This window comes from Eumetopias jubatus, unplaced genomic scaffold (genome assembly GCF_037043125.1).
Source record: "Eumetopias jubatus isolate StellerSeaLion01/CBP00866 unplaced genomic scaffold, mEumJub1_p1.0 scaffold_11, whole genome shotgun sequence".
Lineage (NCBI taxonomy): Eukaryota > Metazoa > Chordata > Mammalia > Carnivora > Otariidae > Eumetopias > Eumetopias jubatus.
The window spans coordinates 28714089-28731335 of record NW_028274817.1 but is presented as its reverse complement, the minus strand read 5'-3'; the positions used below and the strand labels follow the sequence as shown (position 1 = coordinate 28731335).

The following is a 17247-nucleotide window of genomic DNA, read 5'->3' as shown; positions in this document are numbered from 1 at the left end:
TGAATTTGGCTGTTGATTCCGACGTGGGTGGACGCTAGTCCAGAATGGCTACCCTGATCTTTGTTGATAAGGAAAATGGAGAACCAGGCACCCGTGTGGCTCCCAAGGACGGGCTGAAGCCGGGGTCTAGGCCTCCAGTCAAAGCTTTAGATGGGAGATCTCAGGTTTCAACACCACATGTAGGCAAAATGTTTGATGCTCAAGCAGCCTTACCTAAAGTTACCAGAAAGGCTTTGGGAACTGTCACCAGAGCCACAGAAAACTCAGTAAAGACTAATGGATCTCTCAAACAAAAGCAGCCGACCTTCTCTGCCAAAAAGGTGACTGAGAAGACCATCAAAACAAAAAACTCTGTTCCTGCCTCGGATGACACCTATCCAGAAATAGAAAAATTCTTTCCCTTCAATCCTTTGGATTTTGAGAGTTTTGACCTGCCTGAAGAGCACCAGATTGCACGCCTCCCCTTGAGTGGAGTGCCTCTCATGATCCTTGATGAGGAGAGGGAACTCGAGAAGCTGTTGCACCTGGGCCCCCCTTCACCTCTGAAGATGCCCTCTCCACCATGGGAGTCGAATCTGTTGCAGTCTCCAAGCATTCTGTCAACCCTGGATGTTGAATTGCTACCTGTTTGCTATGACTTAGATATTTAAATTTCTTAGCACTCAGTAGTTTGTGTGTATGTTTTGTATTAATAAAGCAACTCTTTAACAGAAAAAAAAAAAAAGAAACCAAAAGAAAGTTGGCGTGCCTGGAGTACAGGGGGACTGGAGTGGTATGAAATGAAGCTGGAGACATGGGCACAGAGCCAGATATTTCAGGGCCCTAGGCCATTGCAAGTTTTTTTTTTTTTTAATTCTAAGCAATGGGAAACCATTGAGAGGTTTAAGGCAGGAGTGTGACACGATCAGACTCCTGTTTTGAAAAGTTCCCTTGGTGGGGGCGCCTGGGTGGCTCAATTGGTTAAGCGTCTGCCTTCGGCTCAGGTCATGGTCCCAGGATCCTGGGATCGAGCCCCACATCGGGCTCCCTGCTCCGCGGGAAGCCTGCTTCTCCCTCTCCCACTCCCCCTGCTTGTGTTCCCTCTCTTGCTGTGTCTCTCTCTGTCAAATAAATAAATAAAATCTTTGAAAAAGAGAGAGAGAACTTACCTGGGAAATATTTAGAAGGCAAAGACAACCCAGACTTGTGATGTGGGAGATGAAGACAGAGATGCCAAAGTTGGCCCCTAAGTTTCTGGCTTATATCGTGGTGCATTTTATTGAGATGGGGAACACTAGAGAACCTCTGGTTTGAGGAAAAGAGAGAAAGCCTTTGGCTCCAGTTTGGGATAAGTCGAGTCTGAGATGCTTTTGAGACACTGAGAGGGATACATTGTCAAGTAGGCAATTGGAACTCAGAGGAGAGGCCAGGGCTGGAGATACAGATTTAGTAATCATTTGCATATAAGTCGGTAATGGGGGCACCTGGGTGACTCAGTCGGTTAAGCATCCAACTCTTGGTTTTGGCTCAGGTCATGATCTCAAGATCCAGAGATCAAGCCCCAAGCTGGGCTCCCCACTCAGCGGGGAGTCTGTTTCCCTTCTCTCTCTCCCTCTGCCCCTCCCCCTGCTCATGCTCTCTCTCTCTCTCTCTCTCTCTCTCTCTAAAATAGATAAATAAGTCTTAAAAAAAATAAAGTCACAGGAATGGATGACATCACCTAAGGAGAGAATAGAGAAGAGAAGACAACTCAAGACTAATCTCTGGAAATCACCAATATTTAAATGCGGGAAATGTAAAGAAGAATCTGAGAAGGGAACTGAAAAGGAGGAGCTAAAAAGGTGGGAGGCAAACCAGGATCATGTATTACACTGAAGCCCAAGGACAAGAAGATTGCAAGAAAGTAATGGTCAACAGAGTTGAATACTGACTGCCAAGAGGCCAGAAAGGTAAGGGAAAACTCTCCATAGAATTTAGGGTTCATGGAGCTCGTTGAGCTGGGCAAGAGCTGTTTCAGGGGAGTGGTGGTGGCAAAAAATGGCTTAAGTGTACTGAAGAATAATTAAGAAATGAGTACATGGATTCAGCAAGTCTAGTCAATTCTTTGAAGAAGTTTGATGTGAAGGAAGACAGAAATGGTATGGCAGCTGGAGAAGAATAAAGTATGGGTAGGGGCTTCTTTAAAGTTGGCAGAGAAGACTTGAGAGTGATTAAAAGTAATTGGAAAGGAACCAGGTGAGAGAGAATGACTGAATACGCACAGTAGTTTGCAGGTAACAACCTGTTCTCCAAGGAAGAAAACCAAACTCTGATACGCAGCACTTGCTGGTTTCCATGGTCGAAATACTCTCATCATGACTGATTTCAAGCCATCAGTATAAGGTCTCAAGCCCTCAATTAGCCTCCAGCATTCCACCAAGAGAAAGAAGAATTGAAATGTTACCACCCAACTGTATTTTTTCTTTTATGAATTTCCTGTTCATGTCCTTAGCCACTTTTATATTGAAACACTTATTTTTCTGTTAATTTGTATGAGCTCTTTATATAGTATGGGTATTAATCCTTTGTCATTAATTTTATGATGGATTTTGGTGTAAAGAAATTAAGAATATTTATACAGTCAAAATCAATCAATATTTCCCTTTATGATTTTTCCCTTGGTGTTCTAGATTTCTTTGTAAATTGGTAAATTGGCACTCTGCTTTAATTAATGTGAAATTAGCTACCATGAGTTCATTTTCCTGGTTTGGAGTGTTTTATTTTTTGTTTGTTTTAAAATTTTTTATTATTATTATTTAGTCATAGAAAAATATACATAAAATTTACCATTTTAACCAATTCTTAAGTGCACAGTTCACTAGCATTAGGTGCATTCACATTGTTATGCAACCATCACCACCATCCATCTCCAGAACTTTTCTCATTTTCCAAAACTGAAACTCTATACCTATTAAATAATAACTCTCCATCCCTTTTGCCCCCAGCCTTTGGCAACCACCATTCTACTTTCTGTCTCTATGAATGTGACGACTCTAGGACCTCACATAAGTGGAATCATACAGTATTTGTCCTCTGGTAACTGACTTATTTCACTCAGCATAATGTCTTTAAGATTGGTCCATGTTGTAGCATGTGTCAGAATTCCCTTCCTTGCTCAGACTGAATAATATTCCATTGCGTGTATATAGCGCATTTTGTTTATCTAGAGGCTGAAGTGTTTTTTTTTTAAGATTTTATTTATTTATTTGACAGAGAGAGACACAGCGAGAGAGGGAACACAAGCAGGGGCAGTGGGAGAGGGAGAAGCAGGCTTTCCGCTGAGCAGGGAGCCCGATGCGGGGCTCGATCCCAGGACTCTGGGATCATGACCTGAGCCTAAGGCAGATGCTTAATGAGTGAGCCACCCAGGCGCCCCATAGAAGCTGAAGTGTTTTAAGTTGCAAAGGTGAAGGACAGACCGTGGATTTTAGTAAATTCACCAAGGTACTACCATCCTGTGAGTTCTCCTGGTGGCCAGGTAACTCCTCTGATCTCATCTTTTCTACTAATTAGCTCCAATATTGCAGTAGGTCAGAAAGCACTTGCCAAGAGCCTGCCTACTTCTTTTTAAATTTCTCCTCCAATAATTTGAATCTGCATTCCAATCACCTGGACACATATTTTCCCCTACCACGGCGAATAGACACGGGGACCTTTAATAGGCTGGTGACATGATTCTATCAACCTGTCAAGAGGCATCTTAAAAGATAATCAGTCATAGTATTTTGCTCCTATTAGAATTAATTAAGATGAAATTGTAAGCAATGACTTCAGCACATGTTTTCTATACACAATTGGTCAATATTAAATAACTTTTTAAGATTTTATTTATTTATTTGAGAGAGAGAATGAGAGACAGAGAGCACGAGAGGGAAGAGGGTCAGAGGGAGAAGGAGACTCCCCGCCGAGCAGGGAGCCCGATGCGGGACTCGATCCCGGGACTCCAGGATCATGACCTGAGCCGAAGGCGGTCGCTTAACCAACTGAGCCACCCAGGTGCCCAATATTAAATAACTTTAATAAAGTAGGTTCAGTCACCTGGGGGCATACTGACTTGCAGCTAATTCAACCAAGTCAACTCATGGGGAAGTTGTGTTACTTAAAATCAGACATTTCATAGTGTCAATCTCCAGCTAAAAGTTCAAGTCAAGGACACAGGCAGGGTTTAAAGGAGTGGGTAAACACTAGCAACCAGAGATGGGTTGAGAAATGCCAGGCAGTCAACAAAGGCTCAGGAGTGGACTCAAACAGTATGAGTCCATTACCCCGAGCTGGAATCAAAAACTGAAGGTGAGCATGGATGTGTATCTGGGGGGTGGGGGGCGAAGGTTCTAGAATTAAGAACCCTTGGTTCTCCCTGCCGAGACATGGGATATGGGAACTTTGAAGAGACCTCTAAAGTAAGTAAGGCTGAAATCATCATGCCTCAAGGGCAGGTGGGATCTGGTCAGGAAGGACAAGCACCCTTTACTGAAGCGCACTTTCATATGGTATGCCCCACCCCCACTCCCCAAAGGGGCTCTATGCGGTCTTTCCAGAGCTGGAATATTATTGAGGTTACTGGTTAATCCCATGCTTCGTATTGTGAAACTCAGGGACTCCATAAAGCACTTTTTGACATGCTGGCAAATAGCCAAGTTTGCTTCCTGAGGAAGATCTGGGCTTCGTTGTAAGTAGCTTCATGGCCCACCTCCAGAGGTCCTATGACCTTCCATTTAGGTGAAACCAGACGTTCAGCTTCTCAGCTTCCATAACAGAATATCTCCCAACCACGTCCTCTACTGGTTTCCAAAATAAATGGATTAGCCCTCAGTAAACAATAGAGAAAAAATACTAGCTCTCTAAGCCCCTTATCACATATTACAGGTTTAAATGACTTCCCATGTAGTTCTGATCACAAATCTAGGCAAGAGAACTGAAATTTCGGTAAAGTTTGTTTAAGGTGGGGCACCACATTTTTTCCATCAGAGGTCACATAATAAAAGATGCAGATATATACAAGCCACATAAATGGATAGTAATAGTGAAATATGGCTTGGTGGCTCTTCAGTGATAGGGACTGTAGGGGCAGAAACCTGAAGGATCCAAAAAAGTTAAATCAACTGTATTCACTCAAAAGTGCACATTTATAGGCCTATTGTTGGTCATTGGTCAATTTCCATTGGTTCAATGAGAATAGAACATTGATATTTACCAAAATGAACTGGAAATGCAGGAGCTATTCAGTCTGGGCCTGTCTCATGCTGACTCCAGAGACAGACCGTCTGGGACTTCAGTTTTGGCAGTTTTCAGAAAGAGAGCACACTTTCAGCTGCATCAGGAAGACCTTAACCTTGTCTAAAGATTGGCTGTCCAACTGGAGAGGTTGGGATAATGTTTACCTGCAAAATTCTTGGCGGATCCAGTTCACTGAGCTGAATGCTGGCACACACTAGTAGTAGTGGGTCTGATAATTTAGCAATAGGCAGGGTATACATAAATAAATGACAGCCTAATATCTGTACTCTCAACACAATCATAAAAATGTCTTTTAAATTATATTTTGTGTGTTTATGAAAATTAAGGACTGTCTGTACTCATCAAAACATATAAGCCAGATGAATTGTGTGGTATGTGAATTATTATAGCTCACTAAAACTGTAATACTGGAGAAAACAAAACCTAGCACCCTCTTCTGACCACCCTGCCCCAGTGCCTTAAATTCAGCTGGGCCCTCTGCATCCTATCAAGGCTGCTACACAAAATGCAGGGCAATCAAGCATGCTCGGTGCCTGCCAAGCATGGCCCAGGCCTGGAAGTTGGCTCTGATCCTGCTGTTATTGCTCTGGCCTTCTTGACTTGCAGATAGCTGGCTCTGTGTGTCTAGCCCAAGGTAGGAGACTCCCTCCCTCCTCCAGTCCTGGGCTCTCAGGATCCTGTGGTCTAAATGCTCCTCTGCACCCCTCCCCCTGCATCCAGGGAAGAAAATCCTCACACACATTGACTTATTTTCCACCAAATGGAGTGCAGCATTCTTCCAAATCTATGAATGCATTGAACTCGAGATAGCTTGGTAATGGAAAATGAGCGGCTTCCTGTCACCATCTGCCCAATCCACATGTCCAGTTGGAGTCTCCATTTCCTTGAACAAATCAACGGAGCTTTTGTTTGTCCCCTGCAGTTTCAAGTTCAATGTGTTTAGATGTCTTGTCACATCCATATGAAAATATAATCTTGTGAATCACTGGAGGTCTAACAAATTGGATTTGGGAACTCTTATTCCAAAAGCTCTTGATTGGAGATGGCAGCTCGGTAAATCTCCATACTTGAGATCAATCTCTTCTAAATAGCTCATGATTAAAGGCATGAGCACAGATAAAATTCATAATCTTTATTGCTTTCTACAGCACATCACGTGGTGAACCGGACTTGCAAAATTCATGACATGAGGCATGAGGCAATGACAGCTGGACCCACCAAATTTCTCTTGGCTTGAATAAATTGTTTTCACGTGGGTTTAAATTTCAGTATGCCTCTTACTAGCTATGTGATCTGAGGCAAAATGAACCTCTTTGTGCCTTGGTTTCTTCTCTCCCTGTAAAATTCAGATAATGATAATAACAGTACCTATTTTACAGGGCTATTATGAAGATTTAATTAATTGATTGATTGATTTAGAGAGCATGCAAGTGGAGGAAGGGGCAGAGGGAAAGGGAGAGAATCCCAAGCAGACTCCCCATTGAGCATGGAGCCCGACGCAGGGCTTGATCTCACGATCCTAAGATCATAATCTGAGCCAAAGCCAAGAGTCGGGCACTTAACCAACTGAGCTACCCAGACACCCCTAAATATATCTAAATTTGCAAAATGCTTAGGACAGTACGGGCATACAATAATGTCATATGTCAATTATATCTCAATAAAAAAATAAAAGGTAAAAAAAAATAGGCAAAGGATCTGAATAGACATGTCTCCAAAGCAGATAGATAGGTGGTCAATACATTTGTGAAAAGAGGCTCGACATCATTAGCCTTCAGAGAACTGTAAATGGAAACCACGAGAAACACCCACTTCACACATACTAGGGTAGCTACAATAAAAATGACATACAATAGCAAGTGTTGGCAAGAAAGTGGAGAAATTGGAACCATCCTTCACAGCTGGCTGTAATGTATAAAGGTGCAGCTGCTTTGGAAAGCAGGCCGGCAGCTCCTAAAATGTTAAGCGTAGTCATTATATGACCCAGGAGAAATGAAAACATAGGTCTCCCCAAAAACTTGTATGTGAAAGCACATAGCAGCATTCATCATAATGACCAAAAAGTGGAAACAACCCAAATGTCCATCAATGGATGGGTGGAGAAATAACAGTGGTACGTCCATACAATGGAATATTATTCTGCCTTAAAAAGGAATGAAGTTCCGATACGTGCTGCAACATGGATGAACCTTGAAAACATGATGCTAAGTGAAAGAAGCCAGTCACCAAAGACCATGTACTGTATAATTCTAATTTTACTAAGTGTCCAGAATAGGGAAGTCTACACTCTGTAGATTCATATTTGCCTAGAGCTGGAAAGGTTGGGAGGGGGCGGGGGCGTGACTGCCAATGGCTCTGGGGTTTCTTTTGGAAGTGAGGAAAATGTTCTAAAATTAGATTGTGACAATGGTTGGCATATCCGAGAAATGCTAAAAGCCACTGAATTGTACCTTTTAAAAAGGAGAGTTGTATGATTATGTGAATTATATCTCAATAAAGCCATTATTAAGAAAAATCTTTGGGGAGCCTGGGTGGCTCAATCGGTTAAGCGGCTGCCTTCAGCTCAGATCCTGATCCCAGGGTCCTGGGATCAAGTCCCACATCGGGCTCCCTGCTCAGCAGGGAGTCTGCTTCTCCCTCTCCCTCTGCCTCTGCTGTTCCCCCCGTTTGTGCTCTCTCACCCTCGCTGTCTCTCAAATAAATAAATAAAATCCTTAAAAGAAAGAAAGAAAGAAAGAAAGAAAGAAAGAAAGAAAGAAAGAAAGAAAGAAAGAAAGGAAGGAAGGAAGGAAGGAAGGAAGGAAGGAAGGAAGGAAGGAAGGAAGGAAGGAAGAAAGAAAGAAATCTTTGTGGTGACAGGTGCAGAAAAGAAACTGGAGACAGTGAGACCAGAGGCCACAGAAGTGACTGGTGCATGGGTCAGGGCAGGAGAGGATAAGGTCTGAGCTGGAACAGGGTTGATGGAATAGATTCAAGAGAGAGATTCCAGATGGACATAGGCCAGGACTCGGCGCTGATTGGGTTTTGGCTTGATTCTTGGTTGCATAGTATCTGTCCTGACACTACCAGAGTTTGTATCCGTGCATTGCTCTTTGTGTACAAAGTTGCCACATGCTCCAAGCCAGCACCATCATCATTCATCTCAACTACTGCCCTCCTGGATGGCCTGCCTGCATCCACTCGTGCTCCCTGCCAATCTCTTCTCTACACCGGAGCCACGGCAATCTTCTCACGCTGCAAATCTGATACGTCAGCCTCCTGCTTTCAACTCGCCAATGATTTCCCTTTGCGCTTCAGATAAAGACCAAAATCCTTAACCCAGTTGACCCTCCTGAATGCCCTAGCCCCTGCCTATCTCTCTGAACCTGTCCTTCACTCTTTGCGCTCCAAGTCCGCTGACGGCTTTGCAGTGCCTCCCCGTGCTCTCTCCTACCACAGGGTCTTTGCACATGTTGTTTTCTCTGTGGAATACTTCCTTGCTTTGCTTGATGACTCCAACTCTCCCTTCAGTTACCAACCTCACCATCATTTCCTCCGGGAAGCCTTCCCTGATGTCCTATTTTATGTTCTCAAAGCTCTTGGTGCTTCTCCTTCATGACTCTTATCACAGGGTGTTTATTTGTGGCATCCTTTGATTAACGTCTGTGTCTTTCATTCAATTGTAAGCTTCATTAAGATCGGTATCTATGGCCATTTTTGTTCACCATTGTGTCTCTGGTACCTAATACAGTGTTCAGCACATAGTTGGTCCTGAATTTTATCTGTTGAATAAATAAGCCTCAGGAGCAATTTTATTTTTTTATTTTTTTTAAAGATTTTATTTATTTATTCGACAGATAGAGTGCATAAGTAGGCAGAGTGGCAGGCAGAGAGAGAGGGAGAAGTAGGCTCTCCGCTGAGTGGGGAGCCAGACGCGGGGCTCGATCCCAGGACCCCAGGATCATGACCTGAGCCGAAGGCAGCCGCCTAACCGACTGAGCCACCCAGGCGCCCCAGGAGCAATTTTAGATGCAATTCAAGCCAACAGTGATCTACCCTATTGTGCCCATAGATTGGCAAAGTTGAAAAAGATTAAAAATACTCACTGTAGGCAAGGATTGAGGGAAATGGGCACCCTCACACCCTGGGTGCTGGGTGGGTAGATTGCTATGTCCTTTGTGGAGGGCAATTGGACCTTCAAATGTTCACACTGTTGGATCCCACAATTCTACCCATGAAAATTTATTCCAAGAAAATGATCACTCATGTGCATAATGGTATACACAGGAGGATGTTTACCGAAGCACTGTGTGTAATAGAAGAGGGTTGGAAACAACTTAATGTTCAACAATAGGACATTAGTTCAATAAATTATGGTACATTCATACAATGGAATACCGTGCAGCCAAAAAAATACTCATGTGAATTGTATTTATTGACATGATAAGACGTTCGTGATAGAATCTATAGTAAAAATAAGCAGTTAATAGTGTGATAGGAGGATGAAAGGTTTCCTTTTTCAATAGTATGTAAAGCAGATCTCTAAATTTAGAGAAAAACAGCTGAGAGGATAAATGCAAAGCTATTTACTAGAATTGCTTCTGGGGTCTTTCACATTTTACCCTATATTGTTCTATATTTTGTTGAAAGCTTTTATGAAAATGCACTCATGTACCACTTGCATAATTGAAGAAGTTTCAAATTAAAAAAAAAGAAAAAGAAAGATAGAATACCAAAGGTAAATATCCACATATGACCATATGGATATCTATTTTAGATAAACGTACATATCAAAAGGATCCGAACTCATCACAGAAGTACTAACACACAATCACAAAGGTACTAACAGTGGTTGTTGTGGGTTGTGGGGTTTATGGGTGACCTTTATGCTCTCGTCTTGCTTGTCTGTATCTTCTATAATTAGCACCTATTACTTCTGTAATAAGAAAACCTCATGAAGGGCGCCTGGGTGGCTCAGTCGTTGAGCTTCTGCCTTCGGCTCAGGTCATGATCCCAGGGTGCTGGGATCGAGTCCCGCATCGGACTCCCTGCTCGGCGGGAAGTCTGCTTCTCCCTCTCCCACTCCCCCTGCTTGTGTTCCTGCTCTCGCTGTGTCTCTCTGTCAAATAAATAAATAAAATCTTTAAAAAAAAAAGAAAAAAGAAAACCTCATGAAATATATTTCATGTTGAAAAAACATTACAATGAGAAATAGAGGCCAAGAGAGAAGGACTATTTATGCAGGCTAGCCAGCCCATTGTGCCCTCTGGGCAGATCTGCGAGAGGGGCCACATTTTAATGAGAAGGTTGCTTAGTGACCATAGAACCAGAGCAAGGGGCTTAGCTGGATGGCTTTAATGTCCAAAAACAGCAAGCAACAGTAGGGTGCTACGTTCACCGCCCCTGCAGTGAGAAACTGCCTGCCATGCCTAGTGCCCCAAGAATCCACCCCAAGATTGTTGGATCGCATTGCACTGGACCTCCTTGCTTGTGTGTGTGTATATATATATATATATATATATATATATATATATATATATACACATGACTTCGCCTCCCCCGACCGTGTCTTAGAGGCCGACAGTAAACTCACAGCTGTACCACTCAGCTTTGCATCCATTTGAGGTCTGGCGTCTGACCCTCTGTTTTGCCCTTGGACTTCTCGAGGCTTCATCTGCAGCCTCTCCCCAGTGGATTTCACTTTGGACTTGCTCCTTGACTTCCCTCTAAGCTTCTCTAGCTTCACAACCCCAATAGGGGCCCTGCCTCTACCTGCCCCACTCCTGGGGTGGGGGCAGGGCGCGGGGATTCAGACACACACCTGACAAGTGACCCAGACATTTCAAGAAGTTGAGTGAGACCCTCAGACGTGAGGGCACTGGGTGGGCCCTGCCAATTCTTTCTCTAGTTCCCACTTCTCTGTGTCTGGTGTTGACTGCTTCCCTTCTGAGCAACACATCCTCTCTTCAGCTTATAACTCTCTGTTAAGTTACAGTCAATTTCTTACTCTCCCTGCTTTGGGCCTGGGAAACATTTTGCCCTTAAAATATTATTTTTAATGTCTGATCTTCTCCATCATATGCTGATTGTATTACTTTGAGGGAGGGATTGCCCTGCTAATCAACAGAAACCAAAGCATATTTTAAATTTCTTATATACCCCTAGCATCTAACACAATGCCAGGCATACAGCAGGTGCTCAGTAATAAATGAGTGAAAGAATGAATTCAATGAAAGGGAATGCGAAATATACGGACAACAGAGTGGGGATGTGGGACAAATCAGCCTTTTAGAGTTTGAGTCTTAAAACATAAGTGCATTATTAATTGCACAGATAATGCATGAATCCAATGTTATAAAAAAGAAAACAAAAGACAAAAGAATAAAGTCAAAGTTCCCCAGGGTGGCTGGCTGGCTGGGTCGGAGGAGCATGTGACTCTTGATCTCAGGGTTGTGAGTTCGAGCCCCACACTGGGTGTAGAGATGACTTAAATAAATAAATACTTTTTTAAAAAAAAGTCAAGTTCCCTTTCATCAACTATCCCCAAACCTAATCTCTTCCCTACAGGTAACCACTGTTTGACATGCATCTTCTGAAGCACTTATTTTTTTTTTAAGATTTTATTTATTTATTTATTTGACAGAGAGAGAGACGCAGCGAGAGAAGGAACACAAGCAGGGGGAGTGGGAGAGGGAGAAGCAGGCTCCCCGCCGAGCAGGGAGCCCGATGCGGGGCTCGATCCCAGGACCCTGGGATCATGACCTGAGCCGAGGGCAGACGCTTAACGACTGAGCCACCCAGGCGCCCCTTCTGAAGCACTTTATATGTATATCTCTATGTCCACTGACATGGAGTGAACTCAAAGATACATTGTAAAATGAAAAAACATTGGAATACAATAGTTACAATCTGGTGCCACGTATATTTTTTAAAACTCTCATTAACTGTGACGTTGGTTCTGGAAACAATTCCAATGTGTAGTGGCAGGGCGGGGGGCAGGGGTTCCCCTCACACCAACAAGCAATTATTGGATACCAGCAGGGGGACCGAGGAGTCAACACAATACTGACACTATGTGATAGCGTCAGGTCTCACAGGTCAAGGGTTCAATCTTACAAGACTCTTCCCACCCCCGCCGACCGCCACTTCAGAGACCAATGGCAAGTACAGGTTGTTAGGGTTATAAATCAGAGATTCCCACAGCCCCCTCCTCAGGTTCAATTAATTTGCTAGAGTGGCTCATAGAACCCAGGGAACACGTTTACCAGTTTGTTGAACGGTATGATAAGGATGCAGATGGACGGGGCGCCTGGGTGGCTCAGTCGGTTAAGCATCTGCCTTCAGCTCAGGTCATGATCCCGGGGTCCTGGGATCGAGCCCTGCATCGGGATCCTTGCTCCGCGGGAAGCCTGCTTCTCCATCTGCCTGCCGCTCCCCCTGCTTGTGCTCTCTCTCTCTCACACACACAGATAAATAAATAAAACCTTTAAAAAAGGGGGGGAGGGGGAACGCAAATGAACAGTCAGATGGAAGAGGTGCACAGGGCAAGGCATGTGGAAGGTGCCACAGAGCCTTGAACGTCCTCTCCAGGAAAGCCACTGTGCCCAATCTCCACATGTTCGCCAACCTGGAAGCTCTCTGAACCCCGTACTGGGGGGACTTTATGGAGGCTCACTCACGTGATCACGACTGATCATTAAGTCCATTTTTCAGCCCTTCTCCCTTCTCAAGGAAATAAGGGGCAGGGCGGAAAATTCCAAGCTTCTAATCAAGGCTTGGTCTTTCTTTCTTTCTTTTTTTTTTTTTTTTTAAGATTTTATTTATTTATTTGACAGAGAGACACAGCCAGAGAGGGAACACAAGCAGGGGGAGTGGGAGAGGGAGAAGCAGGCTTCCCGTGGAGCAGAGAGCCCGATGCGGGGCTCGATCCCAGGACCCTGGGATCATGACCTGAGCCGAAGGCAGCCACTTAACGACTGAGCCACGCAGGCGCCCCAAGGCTTGATCTTTCTGGCGAGCAGTCCTCATCCAAGCATTACCCAAGAACCCACCCAGAGTCGCCTCATTTGTCAGAAAAGGACACTGCTGTCACCCTGAAATGATAAGGGTTTGGGAGTCCTGTGCCAAAACTTGTCAAAAAACCCCAACATTAGAGCAAAAGAGGCTCCTGGTGCTCTGATCGCTTGGGAAATCTCAATGGCTCAAGAGCCCTATGCCAGGAACCGGGCGCAGAGACAGACACATATTTTTATTTCTATTATCTCACAGCCCACCCCCTGGTCCCTGGCCACAGAGCCCTTACAGCAAAATGATACACAAGTCAAAAGATAAAGGCTCATTACTAGAACCTCTTGCAGTCATTCATACCCACCCAGTCCATCATCTTATTGTAGGAAAACGTCTCCCAGTGCGAGGCCACTCAGGCGTGCAGGCTTCCACTCGGTCTTGTCCCAAAAGCAAGAGTGGTTTCAGCAAACATATGGCTTCACCACTTCAGGCATCTGGTATAATCAACTAAGAGCGAATATCATCTTTTGCTCGGAGCTCCTTTCGAAGTGTTACTGTAATATTGGAGTTCCCTTTATTACGTAACCCATGTGTTTATTTCCTTACCCTCCATGACTCTTTTTCCTTCTCTCCATTTATATGCAAACGTTCTCACCTCGGGGAGGGACATCAGGTGCTGTCTACTGTGTTGGTCTAGACTGCAGGCAGCTCTATCAGCCCAGCAAATACCCACGCTCGGTCCAGTGCTGTTCACACACGGTACAGGTCACGGGTGCAGAGCTAGTGGGCTCTCTTCCCCACCAGGCAGTATATAGCTGCATTTGCTGTTCATTCCAATTTTGTCAGAGGAGGCGAACGTACATCCTGCCCCATTAGGCCCTTAGAAATTCTGTCTGACATACTGGTCACAATCATAGTTAACGGTGTCTCATTCTGAAATCAGCCCTACTTCCAGCCCCTGTAATTGCAGCCCCGGTCCTATCACCACTGCTCCAAGTAGGGGGAAAAAAAGTTGAGGTGATGTGAGGAAGAAGAAAAAAAAAAGTATAGGGCAGCCTGGGTGGCTCAGTCGGTCAGTTCAGCATCTGCCTTCGGCTCAGGTCATGATCCCGGGGTCCTGGGATCGAGCCCCGCGTCGGGCTCCCTGCTCAGCGGGGAGCCTGCTTCTCCCTCTCCCTCTGCCTGCCCCTCCGCCTGTTTGTGCTCTCTCTCTCTGTCAAATAAATAAAATCTTTAAAAAAAAGAAAAGTATAGCTGTGATACCTGTGTCTTCCCTTGGCAAGAACTGCATAGTCAACAGTGTATTATGCTAAGTGAAATAAGACAGAGAAAGACAAATACTGTATGATTTCACTTCTATGTGAAATCTAAACTACAAAACAATGGAACAAACAAAACAAAACAGAAACAGGCTCCTAAGTACAGAGAACAACCTGGTGGATGCCAGAGGGGAGAGTGGGGGGATGCATGAGGTAGGTGAAGTGCATCCAAAGGTACCACCTTCCAGTTATACAATCAATAAGTCACAGGGATGTAAAGTACAGCACAGGGACTGTGGTCAGGAATATCATAATGACTTCGTAGGGTGACTACACTTACCACAGTGAGCATTTTGTAATGTATATAATTCTCTAATCACTATGGTGGGTGCCTGAAGCTAATTTTTAAAAAGAATTGGATTTTTTATTTTATTTTATTTTATTTTTATTTATTTATTTGAGAGAGAGAGAATGAGAGATAGAGAGCACAAGAGGGAAGAGGGTCAGAGGGAGAAGCAGACTCCCCGCTGAGCAGGGAGCCCGATGTGGGACTCGATCCCGGGACTCCAGGATCATGACCTGAGCCGACGGCAGTCGCTTAACCAACTGAGCCACCCAGGCGCCCAAGAATTGGATTTTTAAAAGACTTTATTTATTTATTTGAGAGAGAGAGAGATCATGAGCAGCGGGGAAGAATAGAGGGAGAAGCAGCCCCCCCACTGAGCAGGGAGCCCGATGTGGGGCTCGATCCCAGGACCCTGGGATCATGACCTGAGCCAAAGGCAGACGCTTAACCATCTGAGCCACCCAGGTGTCCTGTTCCGGGTCTTTTAGAGCACTCAGAGCACTGGCATCTACCACCCCGTAAGCAACACCCAGGCTAGAGTCAACATCTGTCTGTTCGTGTCAGGACCCATTAGTGGCCCCCAGTGCTGCCACAGTCAGTCTCGCTTGCCAGCTACGTTCAGGGCCTTCCCACCCTTGGCCACACAGCCATCTGCAGTCTCTGTCTCTCTTGATGGCAGACAGAACCGTTTTTATTGGCATTTTGTGCCTCAGAAGGTGCAGGAGGAACATGTCTACACTCGGCCCATCTCTGCCTTGCTGGAGACCTCCAATGTCCACTTATTTCATGGATCCAGGTGGCCATCTCCAGGGAGCACCCGAGGATATCTGTTTGTAAATTCCTGTCATCTTCCAGACCTGGAAGGGAGCTCTTCTGATGGGCATTGACATGTCCTTCTTCAATGCACCCGTCTAATTTCCATAGAACCAAGCCCCATACAGGCATCCTTTTAACAGGCCAGATTTTCATTGTCCTCCTATCTGACCATACGACCAGGCCATTGGCCACTTCCTATGAGTCGGTAAAAACCCCAACATAAGGGCTCTTTCCACTATTCAATTCTTCCATCACCGCAGGAAAACAGTGTGCGTTTCAGCCCACTGAGCCGATTTGTTTTGACCTTCTTTGATCAGAGTGGTTGGCCATCCAAACAAGATGTTGTCCATTTACCGTGGAGCTGCCACTCACAAATCAAGGGACTCTTTGTTGGGCCATCAAGAGCTGTGTGTAGGGCACTGTCCAAGTTACAGTTGATGCCAACAAGTCCTCATGCAGTTCCAGAGTCAGTCCTAGGGGGAAAAAAAGTCTCCTTGCTCACGAGCATCTCCTCCTCATGATCCCATATAAACCACTTCCATTTTCTTATGGAACACCTCTGGGCGCGGCCATTTCCATTAGAGCTTTGCTCCAACATCACCCAAGACATTGCGAGTATTTCAGGTTTCAAGAACATTTTATGTCCTTCAGTCATCAGAGTAGATTTTTAAAGATTTTATTTTATTTATTTATTTTTGTATTAGAGAGAGAGACACAGCGAGAGAGGAAACACAAGCAGGGGGAGTGGGAGAGGGAGAAGCAGGCTTCCCGCCGAGCAGGGAGCCCGATGCGGGGCTCGATCCCAGGACCCTGGGATCATGACCTGAGCCGAAGGCAGACGCCTAAGGACTGAGCCACCCAGGCACCCCCATCGGAGTAGCTTTAATTACTGTCCGAAACCAAGGTAGTGAGTGCCCCTCAAATTGAATTCTCTAGTCCAAAGTCCTACTAGTCATTGCTGGGAGGCACTCAAAGACTTTCCCAGAAGTCCCAGTCCATTGTCTACACAGGCCTATTGCCCCAAGAAATGGTCCCTACCAATACTCTAGCTTCTTCTATTCCTCACTGTGTGGGCTCACGTGGTCTTCCTGATTCCCATTCAGCATGCCCAAGTAATATCTCATGAAAGGCCAACTTGCCCGCCTTCTGTTTATAAAACAGAACACTAGGTGGGGGAAACATTCCCCAGTCAGATACAATGTTTATTTCCAAAATACAATCAAGTAATGACCCAAACACTTCACAGAAAGACCATTCACACGTACCAATTCTCCTACAAACTTTTACTGAATTCCATCAACCCTTACATTCCTAACTGTAGCCTCCATTAGGACTTCATCAGCAGGTTTGGGTTTTACAGAACTGGATAGGGAAAGGGTTTGGGGGCCAGACATAATATCCACTCCCATGTAGGGGACGGCTGAGACCTCCCTGTAATAAAAAGACAGATTATTGGGGGGAAAAAAAACATAGAAGTTTAATAACACGTACACCTCCTGTAAACATGGGACATATACCAGGAAAACTAACTTCTAAAAATGGCCCAAGCTACCACCTTAAATATCTCCAGCTAAAGACAAAAGA

General features: G+C 44.8%; 1 pseudogene; it reads left to right on the top strand.

Moving 5' to 3' along the window:
• LOC114196995 (securin pseudogene) lies at positions 1 to 616 on the top strand (annotated as a pseudogene).
• The last annotated feature ends 16631 nt before the right edge of the window (positions 617 to 17247 follow it).